Genomic DNA, 20,763 nt, shown 5'->3' on the forward strand with positions numbered 1-20,763 from the left:
AACTTTTACTATTTACCAGTTCTGCTATATATATATATATATATATATATATATATATATATATATATATATATATATATATATATATATGATTGTCTAGAAGTGTAAGCCATTTTGAGTTTCAGAAGATGATTATAAAGTCGAAAGATATCCCAAAAGACATAGAAGACGACCCGATTTTTTTGTGCTAGCAACTAAGAAATATCTAGCCGATATGGCCCCCTACGGTGAAATCAAGTGTATTCGCTCTGACAACGGTACGGAATTCACCAATAAAGACTTTTAACTTTTACTAATTAACCATCATATCAGGCATCAGCTCCTAGATCGCCACACCAAAACGGGACTGCTGAACATGCGTGGCGGACACTTTTTGAAATGGCAAGATGCCTACTCATTGAATCAAAACTCCCTAAAAACCTCTGGACGTATGCACTTATGGCGGCAGCCTATATACGCAACAGGTGCTTTAACAAAACACTATCTAAAACTCCATATGAATCTTTCTGCGGTAAAAAAAAAACAAATTTAAGCAGAATGCATATATTTGGTTCAACTTGCTCCGCATATATAGAGAAAAAGAGTAAATTCAATATTAAAGCCGACAGAGGTATATTTCTTGGATACGATAAAAACAGTCCAGCCAATTTAATATTTTTCCCCGAAAAAAATAAAATAAAAAGAATCCAGTGTGTAAAATTCACAGACACGTTTAATTTTACAGACGAAAACCCGTCATATGAAGAGGATGAAATTATATTACCTCAAATAATTAGAACAAACGAAAACAATCAAAAATGACGGAGACGAGAGTGTCCATGATGATGATGATGATAAAGTCGAAAGATATCCCAAAAGAAATAGAAGACGACCCGATTTTTTTGTGGTCGACAATATAAAAGATTATCAGATCGACTATTGCTATTCAATGGAAAATGCGCCAAAAAGCTTCAACGAAGCAATTAATTCAGAACATTGTGATGAATGGAAAATTGCCATGAAAAAAGAAATAGATGCCTTAACCGAAAATGATACCTATACGGTAGTGCCTCTCCCAAGAGATAAACATGTTATTTCTACCAGTCTTTACAAAAAAAGAGTACAGTATCAGGCGTAGAACAGTACAAAGCAAGATTTGTTGCTAAGGGGTGCTCTCAGATTTACGGTAAAGAATACTTTTCTACGTTTTCGCCGACCACAAACCTAACGACAATCAGAGTTTTACTGCAAGTCGCATCACAATGTGAGCTAAACATCCATCAAATGGACGTAGAGGATGCTTATTTGAATGCCCCAATAGACTGTGAAATTTATATTACCCCTCCAGAGGGATTTGTGGTGAAAAATAGGGGTAGCGTGTGGCGACTTAACAAGTCATTATATGGTCTAAAGCAGAGTGCTCAGTGTTGGAACACAGTATTCCATGATTATATTATTAAACAACAATTTAGACAATGCGCTGTGGACCCCTGTTTATATACCCAACACAAAGACGATAAACTACTGATTTTGGTTTTGTGGGTCGATGATATTTTAATCGCATCAAATTGTGACATAATGTTAACTGATGTTAACAACAAATTAAGTAAAAGATTCAAAATGACCGATCTTGGCAAAATATCCTGTTTCTGGGGATAGAATTTACTCAAAGCAAAGGACTTGTTACGATGACTCAATGGAGATACATCGACAAAATACTATCAAAATTTGGAATGGGAGAGTGCAAGAAACGCTCTACACCGGTCGAAAATGATATTAATTAAAATATACACGGATAAAGCTACAACGTTTTTTTCTCAAAACTTGTTGGTGAATTCGACTGAATAATTTTTTTTCTTTCACTGCCCTGTATGTATATAGATTTTTATATATTAAAAATACAGACCAGCGATGTTTCACTTATGAGAAGGCTCTTACTTTTTTGTATGAATATCAGCGGAAAACCCTAGGGGTTATGCTCAGAGTATATAGATTTCTATATATCAAAAAAAAAAATAAATAAAAATAAAAATATTCTTACGTCTTGGCTCTGTAGCTCAGTTTATTAGAGCGCCCATTTAATAAACTGGAGGTCGAGAATTCAAAGTCTTTATTGGTGAATTCCGTACCGTTGTCAGAGCGAATACACTTGATTTCACCGTAGGGGGCCATGTCGGCTAGATATTTCTTAGTTGCTAGCAGGGTATCAAATTTGTTCTTTAAAAAGTAAACCATTATTAAACCTGAATGGTCATCTAGAAATTCAACACATATCTATAATGTTCTCTGGCCATCGGTTCTACGGGACCGTTCAAGTCACAATGCACCATTGATAGGATTTTTTGGCCTTTTTGTCTGGTATCTTGTTTTGATAGTTTGTCATTTTCCCTTGCGTACAGACGTCGCAGTTGAAGGTTTTTGATGTTTGTATTCGCATTCCATCAACTACAGTCGGCAACGTTTTGATATCAGGAATATTGCAGTGTCCAAGAATTTTATGCCATGTCTATAGATCATGACAGGCGGTTTTTGATGGGACTACGCTATTTAAATAATACAGTCTTCCAATTTATTTAATGTGAAATACAGTTCCATTCGGGTATACCAGTTTTGATTTATTGGGGCTAAAGTTTATATTTGCACCTTGTTTTGTGGCAGCTTGTACAGAAAATATATTTTGTTTAAATTTTGGAATTAGAAGAGCGTTTTCTAGAATACAGAAACATAGCTCACCTTTATTGTTCTTTAGCGAGATTTTCGCATTGCCTCTTTTCAAAACGATATCATTCTCGACTCCCGTCAGCTAGTTCTACAAAATGATTTTGTGGCTTAAAGTTGAAATCAAAATTGATAAAATCAGATTCCTTTGTAATCACATGTGCCGTGGCCCCACAATCGACAAGAAAATTATTATTGCTTGTTGACGCATCAAATGTACACGAAAATAAAATTGTATGTTCGCTAACAGAGCTCTCTACATTTTTAATGTAGTCGCCATTTTGAGTCCTGTATCTACATTGGAAACTTTTGTGATTAGGTCGTCCACAATTATAACAAATAATTTTCGTACTGTTCTTAGGAAAAAACCTGCTTTTGGCAAAGTTGCGTTTTTTTTTCTTTCTGGCATGGATATAATTCGATTTTGGTGTTTTTATGTGTGTATTTTTAAATTTCATGATATTTGTGGATTCGCTTTTTTCTGTGATCATTTTTCAGTTTCCTCGTAACTTCTGAGTGCTACCTTGAATTGGCTAAAAGTCATGGGTTTTTCTTTCTGGGTTATCACGGTGGTAAATGGCTTGAAATCACTCGGTAATCCCTTAAGGATAATGGAAATTAACAGACTGTCACTTATAACTTCACCAGACATTTTTAAAGAATTTGCAGTTGTCTCGGCTCTTATAATATAATCAGTAATAGTTTCGGCTTCCATTCGTTTTAGAGAGGTCAGTTCAGTGTATAAAGAAATAATTTTGGGTTTTCCTTTCGATAAATAATGCTCTCTCAATATGTTTAATGCTTTGCAGCCGTCGTCCAGGGCTTCTCTCATTACCAGTGAGACTTCGGTCATCTAAACACTGTATTAATTCCGCAAAGACAGTTGCGTTCTTTTCAATGAAGTCGGGGTCGTTTCTGTTTTCAGGTTGTATTTGTAGTACTTTGTGTAGCTTTTGGATTCGTAGATATGCCAGAAATTTAACTTGCCACAATTCGAATTTTGATTCGGATCCATCCAAATAAAGACGCACGCTAGGCGCATAACCTCTAGAAGTGTAAGCCATTTTGAGTTTCAGAACAGTTTCAGATGGTTCGCTGTTACACACAAGTTCTGGGAGGTGACTTGTTTGTAGTAGACAGTTCCACAGAACAAAATATTCTTACCGTGTCGAAACCCGGGAAAGAACATGTGAAATTGCTCCAGAAAAGGTTTAATATTTATGAAGCAATTCTGGTTTCTGATTGGTTTGTAGCAGAACGTGAATTAATTTGATTCGTCAGTTCTTAGCAGCATCGTTTCTAAATAGAATCGTCCGACTGTGTGGGATAGTCTACGCTGCGATTATTTTGTAAGTTTGTTATCTCCTCTTTGTCTTTTTCCTTTTCTTCCTCTTCACTGAGCCGGATTTTTTTCTACACAACTTTTTTCCCCTCTCCTACTGTTTTTACTGTTATTTATAACAGTTTTTAAACTTTTTAACCGTTTTTAAACGGTTCGGCTATGGCCGCTTCTGCGTGCCAAACGCCTGTCATCATCAATATGGAGACGGAGAACGGCGCAGCTGCAAACCCGTGGACCAAACCCCCGAAAGTCGACATTGACATAGACCAGTTCATAGAGAAGGCAAAACAATGCCTGGACAAAGTCACCAACACCGGACTATATACCGAAACTCGAAGAGATTAAAAAGAGATGCCTTACACTGTTCGTCGTGGATAGAAAGTCCAAAAAAGTGATAGAGCTTCAGTCGACATCATCTTAAACCTTCTATCTAACGCAGGATTGAGACCCTTACGCGTCATCAAATGTAAGGGCTACAACACGTGGAGCGCTCTCTTCAACACCGCGCAGGAGTGCCTCACTATTTCCCAAAAGGAAATCATCACCCAACATCACATCCTCAGAACAGAGTACATGGGCAAGAGACGCACCACAGTCTCGGTTTTTCACGTCCCGCACCACATTGAAGGCGAACAACTTGGTGCCTTCTTCTTAAAATTAGGGGAGATGGTCAACGTGGAAGTGGATGAGTTCCACGGAGTATGGAGCTTTGATATACTCCTTAACAAAGAGGATTTTATGAGCATCCCGTTCTTCTTAGAGGTAGGCGAAGAAAAACTACCGTCCCACATGTTGGAACTGCGGGGAAATCGGACACTTAACATCCGAGTGTCCACTCAAAAAAACCCCACCAAACCAAAAGAAAACTACAGGCCAGCACTTAGGAACCAGCATGCCAAGTATTCCCAAACAACCAGCTGACGAAGCGACCAACGACACCCTGAAGGGAGAACCCTGGCAGATCGCTCCCGGCAAAAAAAAACCCTGGACGCCTCTCCCTCGACCAGATGGGGAGGAAGCCATGCTGCAAAAAGACCCTGGTAGGGAAAAGTACCTTGAAATTTTAAATTTAAAAAAAAAACTGGACCTTCAAAAAAAAACAAATACCCCAATCCCCATGTAAATCACCTCCACCCAAAAACATGAAGCTAATCACCAGTTCCCCCTCCCCCTCTACATCCAAAACTCCTTCCCCGTTCAAAATGCCTCCTCCAGTCACATCTCCCGTCCCTCCAAAAACGCCCAAACTAATACCACTAAGCCCCATTAAGAAAAACAAATCCTCCATTCCTGTCCCAGCCACCTCTAAGTCCCCTCACAATACCCCTCCCACTTCACCTGATAAAACCCCGACTAACCCTATTAACATGGATACCACCCCCGCAATTGATATAAAGAAATAAACTCTCTACCTCCCTGGAAAAGACATCTGTATATTAAATGCTGCCGCATTAAACAACAACAAAAATGTTAAAGGTGCTGACCTCAGCAAGTTAATCGATTTCAGGGAGGTAGGGGGGAAGCTAATAGACACCCCCACCAATTTCCCCAATGCAAAACGGGTTTTGACCGTTATTAGAAAGAAAGAAGAGGCCAAGGACCTATGGCAAATGCTGGAGGAGGCAAACAAGGCCTTCAATTTCTCCCCTCCCATAGTAATATTCAAAGACTCCGATATTAAAAGCCTAAAAAAATGTTGTGTTGGGAGGGTCCCGGTTAAAATGCACCCCTCCCTGTATAGGATAGTAAAACTAACCTATCCCCTGCATGTCGGCGATATCTCTCGTGACGGACTCATCGATACTGCGATGGGTACCTATTCCCTCACGAGAGCTGTCAGCACGCTCACGACCGCGATGTTCGTTTCTGGTACTCAACCCTAAGGCTCAATCATGGATCTTAAGCTTGCAAGCGTGAATGTCCGAGGGCTAAGGGCCGACTCGCGAAAATGGCGCTTGAGTTTGTACCTGCAGCACCTCGGAGTGGATATTTGCTGTGTGCAGGAAACCCATTTTATTCCTAGTGACCATTTACGTGCGCTGTATAAGACCTTTAAGGATTATTCAGCGTACTATAATTCTCACTCTAGAGGGGTCTCTTGGCTAGTTAAAAGGTCTCTAGATGCGTCGTGTGACCCGTACTATATGGATCCGGAGGGAAGACTATGCGTTTTGGATGTTACCATAAAGGGTAGGGCATTACGTCTTATTGGGGTTTATGCGCCCAATAGCCACGTTGAGCTGGCTGCCTTTTTTCGGCGAATCGAGCAGTTCATGGATACTTCTCGAACGGTTATCTTAGCGGGAGACTGGAACCAAGACCGTCTTAAAAGACAAGATGGCCGGTGGGCAAAAATAATTTAATCTGCTGACGTCATCACGGATAGTCCATTAGTTGCTTGACACCGGTAAACACCGGTAGCCACTCGTGGATATCTCCATTCAGCAAAGTAAGTTTTAACGTGCTCCCCCCCCTGTATTTAACACGATGTAACTATAATTTAATTCAATATTATCATCCTAAGTTTCTTATCATTCAAAAGAAGAAGCTTCAAATAAATTGCTAATATTAAAAAAAAATTTTTTACAGCACACAAAACTAATGAAAATGCGAGACAACATCGACTCTTTTGAAGAGACGATTTTTTTAAGCTGTTGACACATGTTTTAAAAATTTAGCAAAAATTAATTTTCCTGAAATTTTCAATATTTTAAAATAAATTATGCCGGCTCATAACATTTTTAAACTTTTTTTTAAAGCTAGAAAGATAAAATTTAAAAATACTTGTATATATATATATATATATATATATATATATATATATATATATATATATATATATATATATATATATATATATATATGAAACTTAAATATAAAAAAAAAAAAACGCGCGTTCATTTCGGGTTTGTATTACTGTACACATAGATTCGAAAAAGTTGTCAAAAAACAAATATATGACAAATAAATGTTACCAAAGGCAAGATAAGTTACTTTTCTACCAAACTAGATATATATTTCATGTTTTTATTCAATGCAACACGTTTATTCAGCTCGAAAAACAAGGTGTTATAAATAAAAAAAACTAGAAAAAATATATGTCAAGCTATGTCACGGTAACATATATTGAGCGAGTTTTAACAGTATTTTAACCGTTTTTTTATTTATAACACCTTTTCCCAAACTTACCGTGTTAAAGAGGGAGTCAGACGCCATCTTGAATTTTCCGGGTTTGTATTACTGTACACATAGATTCGAAAAAGTTGTCAAAAAACAAATATATAACAAATAAATGTTATCAAAGGCAAGATAAGTTACTTTTCTACCTAACTGGATATAATTTTTGTGTTTTTATTCAATGTAACATATTTATTCAGCTCGAAAAACATACAGTGTTTACCGATGTATTGGAAAATTTAAAATGGCGGCCGACTCTCTCTTTTACACGGTAAGTTCGGAAAAGGGTGTAATAAATAATAAACTAGACAAAATACTCTTAGAAATTTTCTCAATATAAGTTACCGTGACATAACTTGATATATATTCGGTGGTTTTTTAATACTATTTTGTCTAGTTTATTATTTATAATACCTTTTCCCGAACTTTCCGTGTTAAAGAGAGAGTCGGCCGCCATTTTAAATTTTCCAATACATCGGTAAACACTGTATGCTTTTTGAGCTGAATAAACATGTTAAATTGAATAAAAACACGAAAATTATATCCAGTTTGGTAGAAAAGTAATTTATCTTGCCTTTGATAACATTTATTTGTTATATATTTGTTTTTTGACAACTTTTTCGAATCTATGTGTACAGTAATACAAACCCAATTTTCCAATACATCGGTAAACACTGTATAGTTTTCGAACTGAATAAACATGTTACATTGAATAAAAACACGAAAAATATATCCAGTTTGGTACAAAAGTAACTTATCTTGCCTTTGATAACATTTATTTGTTTTTTGACAACTTTTTCGAATCTATGTTTACAGTAATACAAACCCACGTATTTTAACAAACTGAAAATATGGATATAAAAAAATGATTTTGCATTTTATTTTTGTTATGTGGTGAAATAATCTTAAATAAAAAACATGATTTTTTCTTTAGGTTAATTATTTTTTTACTGTGCAATATTTCATGAATTTATTAAAAATATTGTTTTTGATTTTGAAAAAATATTGTGGTTCATTTGCATTTAAAAATATTGTGGTTCATTTTGATTAAAAAATATTCATTTTGATTTTTAAAAAAAAATTGTTCATTTTGATTAAAAAATATTCATTTTGATTTTAAAAAAATATTGTTAACTTTGATTAAAAAATATTCCTTTTGATTAAAGAAAAATTCATTTTGATTTAAAAAATATTGTTCATTTGATTAAAAAAATAGTTTAATTTTAATATTTCAAATGTTTTGCTTGTGTTCTGCTTCAAATATTCATAATCTTACATGCATAATTTTCATTTAATTATATTAAATAAACTTCAAGTTTACTACAAATCAAATCGTGTTCCTTCACTTTTTAAAAATGTAATTTATAAGTAATTAAAGAACGCATTCTAATCTTTAAAATCTATAATACAACGAAATATTCAATTGGTTATAATACTTAAACAAACAACTTGTGTTTTATTATTTTTTATTATTAATATTAGATGAGTTTCAGAATAAAACATCGTGTTCTTTCTTTATTTCAATCCAATTTTGAAGTTTTGTAACGCTGTCTGTAAAAATTACTGTTCATTATTGACAGTCTAAGAGTTCCACATATCTTGCTTGTTGGGACCTCGGCGATGACGTCATTTTTTCAGCTGGCCGGCCATCTTTATAACGAAGGCCACGCTGGAACGCGGTCCTGGATCCCGAGCTAGATCGTTTTGGGTTACCTTCTAGGGGTACTAACAGAGATCGGGATGCTGTTTTATTTCGTGAATTTGTGGATAAGTTTGATCTTATCGACAAATTCCGAAATGAAAAGCCCCGTGACTTAGTGTGGACTTGGACAGGTAGACGCGGCTCCGGTTCGGTACAGCTCTCGAGTTATATCGACCGGTTCTTAGTTAGGAGAGTCGATGTAGGAGTATTGAATTGTCCAAGTTTCCACAACATAGTTTACTCGGATCACAGACTTGTCCGTGTACGGGTAAACTTAGATAGACCTAAGCCTAGATTAGCCGGTTACTGGAAGCTCAACACGTCGTTATTCGATGTGAAGGGCTTTCGGGAAGGGCTATTACTAACCATACAGTGGGAACTGACGGGGGCAATTATAGGGAATAGGTGGTGGGTAAAGATTAAGGAAGCCATTAGGTCCTTTTCTGCCAATTTTAGCAAAAGACTCAACCTAGAATCTAGGGCAGCTAAAGCGACACTAGAATCTAGATTAGATCGGGCGGTGGAGTAGGGGGATAGTGCTAGCGTTAATTTAATTAAGGCTCAGCTTGCCTCCCTTACTGAAAAGGAGCACCAAGCTTTAGCGATTAGGGCTAGGTTAAAAAGAATGCCCCAGGAAGCAACAAACATGGCCGCTGAACTGCGTGCAGAGGAGCTGACGCAAGCGGCCGATAGGCACATCGCTCGTGTCACATTGCCGGACGGGCGTACCGTGACCACAAACCAGGGTGTGCTGGAGGCGTTTAGATCTCATTTCCAGGAGCTTTTTTCCATGGAACCCGGTCTGTCATTAGAACAGTTCGACGCCTATTTGGCTGACTTTTCTCGTCTTTCGACGACCGAAGCGGCTAGGTGCGAAGGTGGCATAACGGAGGATGAAGTCATTGAAGCCTTAAAGCGGGTCGGCCTCAATAGGTCTCCGGGGATCGATGGTCTGCCCTACGAAGTGTATTTGAGGTTGTCGCACATCTTTGTCCCTTTGCTGACGGTTTTATTTAACTCATGGTTTAGGAACGGCTCAATCCCCAAGTACTTTACCACGGGTGTGATAAAAGTTGATCGTAAAAGCAAAGATGGTGGGGATGGGTTAGGTAATTTCAGGCCCTTAACGATACTTAACGCAGAGTTAAAGATTTTTGCCAAGATTCTCGCAAATCGTCTGCAGCTTGTCCTGGCTCGTCTAGTTAGCCCCGAGCAAACGGGTGCCGTGAAGGGCAGGACAATCCAGGATAACTTGCACACGATACGCTTGATGATAGAAAAAGTCGACACTGAGGCCGCGCTGATCAATTTAGATCAGTTCAAAGCCTTCGATAGGGTTGATCATCGATACTTGGGGGCTGTTTTGTCGGCGGCCGGTTTTGGCCCGCAATTTCGCTCGTGGGTTCATCTTCTCTATGCTAACCCCGCGGTGATGGTAGAAGTAAATGGGAGGAGGTCGAGACCCTTCAGTTTGTCACGTTCTATTCGTCAGGGGTGCCCGTTATCACCCATGCTGTACGTGCTTGCAATAGAGCCATTTCTGCGCAAGCTAAGGGTGAACCCGGTCCTACGCGGAATCACTTTGCCAGGTGCGGATGCCCAGGTAAAGTACTCTGCCTACGCCGACGATGTAACTGTGCTTGTAACGAGCAGTGCTGAGATTAGTGTCGTCGGTGTAGAAATCAGATTGTATGAAACGGTAACAGGGGACAAAATTAACTGCGACAAGTCTTCGGGTTTGCGCATCGGTGCCTGGAGGGGTATGCCCCTTCAGGGACCTTTTAGTTGGAGCGACGGGCCTTGCAAGATACTCGGCGTCTGGTTTGATCCTGACCTCCAGCTGGAGAAAAATTGGCCGGAGGTTCTGAAAGCGGTCCGATCCGCAGCTGCGCTGTGGATCAGTAGAAACCTTTCATTAAAGGGGAGAGCGGAGGTGTGTAATACCCACATCTATCCAATCTTCATTTATCGTCTATCAGTGCTTCCAATCCCGTCAGATACACTGCTTTATTTGCAGAGAGCTCTTTTCAACTTTCTTTGGCTTGGAAGGGCCCCTATGGTCTGTCGCGATGTCTGCTACCTACATCCTTCTGAAGGCGGTCTAGGTATGCTAAACGTGGAGATTCGGCTCCACACATTACGGCTCTACTACCTAGATCGAATGTGCACACAAGATAGGGAAGACGGTGCCCTCTGGATGGAGGACACCAAGAAAGCCTTTCCGGCTTTGAGAGGGGTGCACGAGTCTCAGGGCGAGGCACACAGCTTGCCCCGAGGTGAATGCCCCTTCTACCGCGAGTGCCGGCGCGCGCTGAAGTTCCTCTTAAGAGTTAAGGAAAGCCTCTCCAACGCTCTGCTGTTGTCCCGAAAGGCATTATATCGGGTACTAGTGAGGGGGTCCGTAAGGGATGTTATTGGTGAGGGGCTCCCTTTGACGAAGGGACAGCTCCGCTCAATCTGGCCTTGGGCGCCTGGATCGGGATGCCTCATTAATGACGAGGCATCCTTGACCTGGCTGGTAATTCGGGATGCTCTCTGGGTAGGTAAGAGACTTCACTCAGCTGGCTTGGCAACTTCGCCTATTTGCAAGCGATGTAGCGATGAGGTCGAGACTTTATGTCACGACTTCGTCTACTGTCGCATCGTGGTGCCGCTGATTGAGTCTGTTGCAGGTCTCATGGTCCGCATACTGAACATATCGTTGTTAACTTTGGTTCCTATCAATGTATGTAGCAATTGGGCTCCGACAACGGATAGGATTAGAAAAGAATTGTGTTTGACCTTGCTAGCAGTTATGAGAGGTGTTATTTGGAAAACACGTATGAGAGTGGTCTACGGATCTGAGGACTTCGCTCCCCTCGACCTTATACGAATCTTCCGTTATCATTTAAGGAGTCGTATCAAGGCCGAGAGAGTTAGACTCTCTTCGTCAGACTTTTTTGAAAGGTGGGTGTCAGTTGCGCGTGTGTGCCAGGTGAGAGAAGCAAGTCTTGACTGGTTCTTGGATGTCCCTTAGGAAAAGGAATTTTGGGTAACAGAAACGAACGTCAGCCCTGACTCGTTTAAAGTCCAGAGTAGGTCACGGTTTAGGCAAGGTTAGGACCATTTTTTAGACTCTTGTGTTCATAACTTAACTAGTGTGTGATAGAGATCATTAGGCCCTTTTTAAGTTTGTCCCGGTTTTTTCCCCCCGTTCCCTCCCCAATTTAGGTGACAGATCGCTTGATTTGCCAGAGATGCGGGTCTCCTTTCGGAGTTTTCGTAAGAGGTGTGGAAATAAAGCATTCGGACCCGCATCACCTTTTCGACTGGCGAATCAGCGCACCTGCCAGATTAGTAACAGGGGGTTCTTTTGTTACTAACATTGTATATATCATTCTTTTTTCTGTATTATAAAATTTTTATATCCCAAACCCCCCTTTTTCTTATGGGTTTTAATTAGTTTATCATGGTATTATGTTCTTATGGTGAACGACGAAGGATGTATACTCTGATGGATGTATAGTATGAATGTGGTATTGTGGTGAAAGTAGAGTAAATGTAGGAACTAGTTAGGTTAGATTAGTTAGCTTTAGTCAAAGAAGACCGCCCTTCCCCCTCCCCCATGTTCGGCCTTGTGCCAAATTTTTCTGAAAATTTTTTGCTGTAAATATTTTCTGAAAATAAATACTTACCCCATTACTCCAAAATATTGCAACAGCTTGTGGGTGTGTTTGTATGTTTGGAAATCACTTTCGTCACACGCGATGGATAATTACAAGGTCGGTATCGTGCTAGCGATCGACCCCTCGGACCACACATACAGAAAAAATGGCCACAAACATTCATACCTTCATCTTTAACTGGGCATCTGTACTACGTTGGCTCATTGCGTCGACATTTTCGCAAGTCGTCGTCTGCGTTGGATTAACTACGCCTACTTTCAACACACTCGACGTCCGCTGGCGCCATGACGGTATTAGCAAATACGTTAAGTTTTTCACCAGATTTTTTTAATCCTTTGCATTACGGCTTGGAGCCTGCCTTCCTACTACCACTTTTTTTAACACCTGTAGCCACTTGACCTGCTTACTCTTGTTTTGATCCCTCGCTACTAGCACTCGCATCGGGGTTCCTTACTACACCATCCACACAGACCAGGGCACCGCCGGGGACACCGCTAGTTGCAAAATAAATGGAAAACATAGGTGGTGTTATATCACCCTGCTTTTTACCATTGTCAAGTAAGATGGGTTAAAAACACACATCTCTTAAGGTTTAGGCGAACTTTCATATCAGGGTGAAGCTCCTCTAGTAACCGGAGAAATTGAGGTGGGCATCTTAACTTACCTAGAATTATCCATTACGAAACATCTCTTGAGGTTTCAAAAAGTTTGTCCAGACAAACTAAAACCGGATAAAGCGAAATCATCTATTCAGTAAATTTTTCCAGTACTGCTGAGCGAAGAAGATGATGTATATTGTGTTCCACCTGAATAAAAGCCACATTTATATTTGTGAATAACAGGGACAGATATATTTAATATTCTATTTGGTAGACTTTTGGAAAATTATTTTCTTACTGCTTATACAAACCTATCCTATGATAAATTTCGAAATATGTCTCATGCTTCGTTTCATTTCTTACAACGATATAAGAATTGCATGAACCCAGTCTTGATGGATCGGAACGCGGTTCTAGTAATAAGTAATAAAATAAAGAATTTCACGAACAAACTTATCACACCCATGCAGTAAACCTGCGCAGGAATACAGTCAAGACATGGGAATTTCCCAATATTTATATACCTGATTGCACCCCTGGAATTGCCCTCAAATGGGCACTCTAACATTCCATTGAAATGCTTCTGTTGTGGTATGAAATGTATTCATAATGCGTTTATCTACATCCGAGGTGGTCGTCAAAGAGATTTAAATAATGGACAATAACACGAGAAGGGAATTCTGTTGTTATCATTCATAAGAGTAGTTCTTTTATTAGAGAGTAAGGAAAATACTGATAATGTTTGAGGACCAAAGACAATTTATAGTTCATTAGGAATCAAATATGTTAGTATTTTGTATAACATTGAAAATCACATCATACGTATTCGTAATTAATGTATCGGGGTTATGATTAAATGAATAAAAATGAAGATAAATTTGGTAACATTTTTTAAGGGGGTCAAAATAAAGAAGGTTTTACCACACAAGGGTTAGTAGAAGAAAGTTGTTACTCTCGTTATGAATTATACTATATGCGTGTGTGTGTATATATATGTGTGTGTGTGTGTGTGTGTGTGTGTGTGTGTGTGTGTGTGTGTGTGTGTGTGTGTGTGTGTGGTAGTAAACTAATATAAAAACTCATCGGTGTCGTGGAAAAAAAGGTAAACATTGAAGCCATATTTAGTTTAACATAGGTTTTGGAGAACAGCGTAAAACTAGACAGCGAACGTTCGTGACAATATGCGCGAAACATCTCCAAATACGTATTCCCATTATGTCATAATCTTTGGGGCATTTTAATGAAAAGAATTTAGTCTATATATCACGTTTATAATTTTACAAGTATTAGATTAATAGAAAATACTGTCCATATTGTGTGAAGATTAATATGACAGGATATTCTAATTATTCCTTTCAGAAATCATCAATGTAAAATGACTTTTAAAAGGTTTTCTGTAAAGCTACTCTATGGAAGAGATTTAAATGGACCTTAAAAATTATCTTACACTTTAGTCATTTTACATTTTGTCTTGATTTTAATATTCGCAAGGTAACGTATGTGACTTGTAAAAATCAGAGACTAAATGAACTTCTACACACACGCGCGCGCGCACACACACACGCATACATATATATATATATATATATATATATATATATATATATATATATATAAAAACATATATATATAATAGCGCTAGAAAAAATGTCCGTACTTTTCATTAAAAAACAGAAATCTAAGCTAAATTGAATGTAATTGTTTAAAAAAAAAAACTATACTTCATTTGATTACATTCTTATTTCTCTATAATTTTATGTCTTCGTATTTGACTATTAATTTACGTTTTCTAGTGCTCACGTTAATGTAAGAAATAAACTTCAAATCGGGAAAGCAAATTAAACCAGCTTAACATATCAACTTTGTAATCAAAAAAGCATTTCTTCTCGTAATTGTTGTTTATCTAGTCCATAGGCCTCGGCTTTCTCTTAGTTGTCGCCAGCTTATTAATCTCCACCTTCCTGGTTTATTCAATCGAGGAATCGGCAGCAGATTGAAATGTGATGAAAAAACAATTCAAATGGCTGTGAAAAGACACAGAACGGCAGTGTTCTTGATTCCTCCAAATCTGGTAGTTCTCGAGGTACTTTTTACGGGGAAGACAATACTCTCAAGTTCCACAGCCTACAAAAACAGGTATACACCGGCTCTTCTAATCCAACAATAGTGTAATCTTGTTAAAAAGTGCTCTCTTTCTACAGTTGAAGAAATTTAATTTGTGTGGCTACGTTTCAAGATGAAAGCCAATGATTTCTATAAAGAACAGGCAGTGCCGTCAAAACTTCGTCAGATGCAATGAATATCATGACTATTCATATTGATCGAAAGCGATTTTTAGCGACGAATGCAAGTTTAATAGACTAGGCAGTGATAGTAAGCAGTACGTCCATCGACGGAAGGACCAAACATTATATACTAGTTGCACAGTTTCAATGCTCCAAAGTTGTTTTGCTGTGAGGCGTTTTTAATGCTAATAATCCAGGCCTTATTTTTCGCTTGCAAGCTCACATTAATTCGACAAATACATTAATATGTTCCTCAAGAAGTTTCTACCCTACTTTGGTCGGAATCTTGATGATAATCCCATCATCATGCAGGATAATGTTTCCATTAATAAAGCTGGCAATGATAGGAGATTGCTTGTAGAGCATGATCTTCCGTGTTTGGATTGGCATGCACAATCTCCATGCTTCCATCTTATCTTAAAAGTATGACATCATATCAAGCAACAGCTACACAATGAGAAAATTTCAAATCGAGATCTTTGGGCAAAAATTAAAAAGAAGCGGGATGCAATTTGACCGGAGTGTTGCCTCAGATAAATTCAAGAAATGCCCTAAAGATTGAAACATGTCGAATTTCAGAAGGGTTATGCCTATAATATTAACAAGTTCCCTGCATTTCTATTATATTTATTTTGCATTAATGTTATAACATTACATTTTGAATTACAATTTTCTATTGTGCGGCGTTTTTTTTTTTTTGCCTTCTCAATTAGAAGTACGGTTTCATAATTGACGTAAACATTCTAATCAAAATAGGAAAATTATATAAGAGTAAAATAGGAAGCAATAAAGGTATAGATTGTTTCAACCGTTACATTCAGTTTAGATTAAATGCGCGATTTTTGAAAAGAATGACTGTGTAGACTTTCGATTGCGCGCCACTATGCATATATATATATATATATATATATATATATATATATATATATATATATTAAATTTATTTATACAAACATTGATGGCTACATATGTGCATACATGTTTCTGTAACCATCCGTGTTGGGGGATTACGTCTTCAGGCCAAGAATTATCGTCGAGAACATATAAAATACCTGCTCTGTTCACTCATTGGGCACTCTTTGGTAGACACATGTTTCAGTGGATGTACTTCTAGGAAACTAAACTCTACTGGCTATATATATATATATATATATATATATATATATATATATATATATATATATATATATATATATATATTAAGATACGTTGATTATGTACTTTAAAACGTATAAGGTTGTAAAGAAAGTTTTTGCGGAACTTTTTATTTCGATATCAAATTATGTATTTCTATATAAGTTTTCCGTATAATGTCTTTTGCATTATATATCATTTTAAAGCGCATTATCGTTTCAGGTAATCGTTTAAATTACAATCGTTATACACCAGTTAATTTTTTTTCCAAAACGTTGAATACAAGATATAACAAAAGCAATTCGCAAAATGTTGTTTATTTATATTCAAGGTGAGCCGAAAAGCTAAGGCGTTTTACCCGGGAACCACTACTGAACGCACAGCACAATGGTAGTATGGTTAATTCCGGGGCGGTGGTCAAAGTCTTGAGGATAATGGGCGTAATGGCGGGCAATCGGATGTTTACAGCATTCAGTTAAGAGCTATAATCTAGGTGAATACACGCACAGTTATTCGAGAACTTGCATCTGAATTAGACGTTATTTACGACGATTCCCAGCCACTTGAGAGAGATTGGGAAAACCAAAAATCTTAATAAATATGTGGCTCACAAATTAAACGGCAATTAAAATAAACACCGTTATGATGTGTCATCTCCCCTTCTTTTACCTAGCTAGAACGTCCACTTTATCGATCTGGTTATGACTTGCGATTGAACGTTTGTTTATTACCATTGGCAACGCTCAGCTCAGCTCAGTGGTAAGACGCCGACGAAGCTCTTCGATACTTCTCGAAGCCAGCGTTTCATCCACCAAAAAATGTAATGCTGACTGTTTGCTGGTTTACGACCAGGCTTATCTATTACAGTGTATTTTTTTTAATGTAAGCGTAATCATTACAGCGGAGACGTAATCTCAACAGATGGATTAAATGGATCAGAAACTCCGACAGCAACAGATAGCATTGTTTAACAGAAAAGGGTCAATTCTCCCTCATGACAGTTGCTAAACAAACCCCGTTGTAGTTGAACCAATTGGGTTACGAAACTTTGCTTCATTCGGCATACTCTCGTGTCGTGTGTGAGTACATGTGTGTTTCGCGTGTATTCTCAATATCGCGTTTGTGACACCACTGAGCGAGTGAAGGAATTTCATTCAGAATATGAAATTCACGGCGAGTCATATGTTGAACGTGGTTCGGGTTATATGAAAGAATATAAATGTGGTTTGCAATTTAGCTTGCAGGGAGTTAATCAAATCATGCGATCTACAGCGTCTTCTCTTTTCATATAATCATTCCACTAATAATTACGAGACTTAACGGATAGAATCCTGGAATACTTAAAAATAACACAATCCTGCCATGCATGTAAACACATACACATACTAATATATATATATCTGTCTCTTTCTCTCTGTATACACACACATGTGTATATATATGTGTGTGTAAATAACTCAACGATATAAATGCGAATATTTATAAAACCTTAACATTTTAAAAGAATATATATATATGAGTGTATACATATGTATATTTGTATATATAAATAACATCAAAAGATGGGGGAAGTGAGGAAGTATGGCTGTGGAAATCTTTTTACTCGAATACGATGTCCAGCATGTTAAAAATATACCATTTGTTGTAAAAATATAATGGATAAACATCTGAAGAAGTTGGTGGGGACAGCATAAATCATAAAATGGTCACTCATTAATGAAACAGCTGTAATGGAAAAATTCAAGTAATAAACGAAAGTTATAAAAACGTGTGTCAACGTGATTATGCTGTATATTTATTTATTATAAATGTTTCTAATTATTAACTTGTAATATCAACAGAATTTAAAAATAAGTTCACATTTAGGTTGTTATTCTTAATACAATAACAGCTGATTATGAGGCCATTCGCTGGTTCTGTTCGTATTGTGGCGTTGACCGCCTTTACGATAATCAGCATGTGTCATAATTGCAAACCCTTCGTTATTTTAAACTTCCTGTAGAATTCCTTATTTGTCTCATTGTGATCGACCATAGTGAACAAGTCGCGCGTGCGTGGTCCCCCTCTTGTGTTGCATGTGAGATGACGCCACAAAAAATAGTGAAGAAATGATGAATGTGAGAAGTGTGAAAGGCCAATGTTGCCTTGACTATTTCTCCAAGTTCAAAAAAATCTAATAGATGAGGCAAAAGATATGGGATAAAAAGTGTAATTTTTTTGCAATTTTGGGGCATTTGTGACCCCTTTTGAGCTCCTGGGAACGCCGAATCCCAGTGAAAATGGATAAACGGTGCAGTTTCACGCCTTAAACATGTATATTTCAATTCAGCACCATGGAAAACCACTATATGGACATATATCAATTTTTTTAGTAATATGAAAAAAGTGCTCCGAAAAGGCATTTTTTTAGCACTAAAAATCCTAGAGAGATGCGAACCAGAATTTTGCCAGGGTCAGCTATACTGAATTTATATTAAGAATAATGGTTTCCATATTTTAGCCCAGTTTCAGAAAAATTTAATGGATGGATCAAACGCTATGGGACCAGAAGTGTCATTTTTGGCCATTTTGGGGGCATTTCTGACCTCTTTTGGAGTCCTGGGGACGCCGAATCCTAGTGTAAATGAATAACAGTACAGTTTCAGGCCTTATCACGTATATATTTGAGTTGAGCACCGTGAAAAACCACTATATAGTCAGAAATATCAAGTTTTTGTTGATAAATATAAAAGAAAAAAGAGCCAAAAAAAGGGGCGTTTTAGTACTAAAAGTCTCCGGAGACGCAAACTAGAATTTTGCCAGGGTCACCATGCTGGATTTATATTATGAACAATGGGTTCCACTTTCCGTCTAATTCTCAGAAAAAATCTAATGGATGGATCAAAAGTTATGTGGCAAATCTGTTATTTTGGACCATTTTGAGGGTATTTTTTTTATACCTATTTTGAGCGCCTGTGGATGCAACAGTAATGTTCGCATTTTTTTTTCTTTTACTGTGCACATCTATTACTGAAATACAATTTGTGGCAAAATTTCAGGAAAAACTAATGGCCGGTTGTCTGGCAATTTTCCGGACTAACGGACGCACGGACGCCACTGAAAACATGTCCCTCTCTGATAAATCGGGGGACCAGTATATTACACATTGTTGGCATACATTATTCAGGAATTGCAGCCTCGTGATGACAATGCGATCCTTGAAAGTTAACAGCTCATGTACAAACTTCTGTTGTATGCTTAGAGCAATTCAAAAACTTGGCCTTGTGTAAACTTTCTACTGCCTTGTCACTCTTTGTTTCCTCATTTTGTCCTTTAGTCCTCACATTCCTTGATCGATTTTTCTGCCAATGGTATAAGAATTGCTGTTATCTAGAGTGCAATATTTCTATGTGACACTAAACGTCTGCTAGTTTTTGACCTTGAAGTAGCATTTATATCCCCTTATATTGTGGCTTTATGCCCTGTCCAGAAATATTTCCATAAAAAGATTCTCACTCAAAACGCAATGTAAGCTCTCTCTCTCTCTCTCTCTCTCTCTCTCTCTCTCTCTCTTTCTCTCTCTCTCTCTTTCTCTTCATCGTTTTGACTTTAAAATTCTCACTCAATATTATTTTATCTGTCTAATTCTAAAGCCCAAGTTAATACAGCGCGTACATTCCATCCAGCTAAAATCAACAATTCTATATTCTTGATTCCTAACTGACTTTTCACATACGCCTGAAGCAAGCGATGTCTAGTTGTCACGCGGGAAACGTTCGAGATGTTATAATTAAATTTCATTTTGACTATTTCAGAAAACTGACTGCAAGGAATTCAAAGTACTGTTAACTTTTACATTACTAAAGGCATCATCTTGGTAGTTCATCGATTTTATCAAATGAGAAATTAAGGGCGAGTTGATATCACCGGCAGCATTGCGTAACACAATAAAGCCAAAAGGTGATAGGCTTTCTAATTTCCGCTATATATTGTGCAATATACACTATTTAACCCATTGTGTGTGGGGGGATCAGGCATGTGTTATTTCCTCTAACAAGCATGTACTTTGAACAATTGTAAGTGTTACAATGTATTCCATGAATTTAAATAAGTTTCGAAGTAATGTATTCACAATCGAATGGCAATACTACTGTCTTTTCTTATCCTCAATTCTTCTGCTACC

This window comes from Euprymna scolopes, chromosome 4, assembly GCF_053919585.1.
Source record: "Euprymna scolopes isolate OS-2025 chromosome 4, ASM5391958v1, whole genome shotgun sequence".
Taxonomy (NCBI): domain Eukaryota; kingdom Metazoa; phylum Mollusca; class Cephalopoda; order Sepiida; family Sepiolidae; genus Euprymna; species Euprymna scolopes.